Source organism: Triticum urartu, chromosome 1A, assembly GCF_056163025.1.
Source record: "Triticum urartu cultivar PI428250 chromosome 1A, HENAU_Tu73, whole genome shotgun sequence".
In the NCBI taxonomy this organism is placed as follows: domain Eukaryota; kingdom Viridiplantae; phylum Streptophyta; class Magnoliopsida; order Poales; family Poaceae; genus Triticum; species Triticum urartu.
In genome coordinates, this window is record NC_141873.1 from 298703444 (window position 1) to 298705657 (window position 2214).

Sequence of the window (2214 nt, forward strand, 5' to 3'; positions counted from 1 at the left end):
CCCAAACCAGTGCTGGTCGTGCCTCGTGCTCCTGCCTCCCGTGGCCAGCTGTGATGCGGCGGAGGCCTCACCGCCCCCTACTACTCCCACCGCTGGCCAGGCCATCCCTCTACTCACCCACACCCCCTGTTATTCTGCGGCAACGGCAGCCTCACACCGCAGCGAACCAGTGAACCCTCGTACTCCTCTACGCGTGGGCATCCACTGCCGCGTCTTCCCCGGCTCCGCGTCGTCCCCTTCCTAGGCCTCGCCGTCGTCCACCGCCCTGGTGCTCTCGGCGCGGCATGGTCAAAGTGGTCAAGGAACGGCTTCCATCGGACATGGACTGTACGTGGAGAGGCTGACAGCTGGGTCCACGGCCGCAGCAAGGAAGTGCCTCCTTATTACGTGCAAAATAATTATTCCTCCACCTGACAGCGGGGACCCACCAGACAGGACACCAGTATTTTGCGAAAAAAATTGTTTCCCCTGACTATTGGGACCCATCGGACGGGCCACCGTATTTCGCGAAAAAATGTCCCCCCGCTATCAGCTCGGACCCACCGGAAGTGCCTCTTTATTACATAGAAAAAAATGAATACTCCCTCGGCTAGCTGGGACCCACCTTGCTGGGAGGCTGACTTGTGGGCCTACTAAGTTGACGGGGACGAAGGGCTTTGTCAACTTAGTCAATATGAACGATTCTAGCTCCAGTGACCGTACGATGTCCATCCAACAGCCGTAGTACTTCTTCAACCTCTGGTCTTCTTGCTCCAGCCGCCCAAAGCAGCGCCGGTCGTGCCACATGCTCCTGCCTCCCGTGGCCGACTGTGCTGCCGCAGAGGCCTCACTGCCCCCTACTATTCCCACCGCTGGCCAGGCCCTGCGACGACGGCAGCCTCACACCGCAACCGAATCAGTGAACCCTTGTAGTCCTCTCCGTGCGGGCTTCCACTGCCGCATCGTCCCCTTCCTAGGCCTCGCCGTCGTCCACCGCCGTGGTGCTCTCCGCGTGGCGTGGTCAATGTGGTCAAGGAATGACTTCCATCAGAAGAGTACTGTACGTGGAGAGGCTGACAGCTGGGTCCACGGCCACAGCCCGGTTTTTTTGTGATTTGCCAAGTAAGTCGCTTTGTCAGGCTTGTTGGGCTGCAAATCTTTCAAGGCGAGGAGAGCTTTCATTCGGCTGGCCGAGAAAATGGCCCATCAGTAATGAGAAATGGGTTGTACATTTTTAAAACACATCAAACCGACAATTAGTTTAAAATATCTTTTTTTTCATTTCAAGATTTTAAATTACATTAATTTTTATGCGTGGAGAATTTGTTGGATTTTATATTGGTATTCATTTATTTTTAAAATCAGTTTGAATGTGAGTCGAAATTTCAGGATTAAAAATAGTTCAGACCGCATCGAAATATGGGCTGTAATGCTAACAAAAAGAATATGGGCTCCAAAAAAACCTTAAGAATTAGCAAATGGGCTGTAAATTATTAGAAATAATGGCAGATTGGTTGTATGTTGTTTTCCACAGATTTGAGGCTTTCCTAAAAAAGGTTGACGCACAAGCACTGACTGTTGGATGTCCATCCAACGGCCGTCGTGCTTCTTCAATCTCTGCTCTTCCTGCTCCACCCGCTCAAACAAGCGCCGACGGGACTGCCTGCTCCCTCCTCCTCGCGGCCGGCTGTGCTGTCGTGCAGGCCTCACCGCCCGACCGTACTCCCATCGCTGGCCTAGCCATCCCTCTACTCACCCACACCTGTTGTTATTCTCCGGCGACGGCAGACGAACAAATAAACCCTCGTACAGTCGTACTCCCCTTCGCGTGGGAAACAACTGCCGAGTCTTCCCTGCCTCCGTGTCGTCCCCTTCCTAGGCCTCACCGTCGTCCACCGCCCTGGTGCTCTCGGCGGGGCGTGGTCAATGTGGTCAAGGAACGACTTCCATCGGACGTGGACTGTACATGGAGAGGCTGACAGCTGGGTCCACGACCGCAGCAAGGAAGTGCCTCCTTATTACGTGGAAAATAATGATTCCTCCACCTAACAGCTGGGACCCACCGGATGGGCCACTGTATTTCGCGAAAAAAACGTTTCCCCCTGACTGCTGGGACCCACCAGCTACATCTTCTCACGCAAGGAAGTGCGTTCGGGCAAAAAAACGATTCGCCCCCTGACTGCTGGGACCCACCAGCTACATCTTCCCAGGCAAGGAAGTGCCTGACAGTCGGGA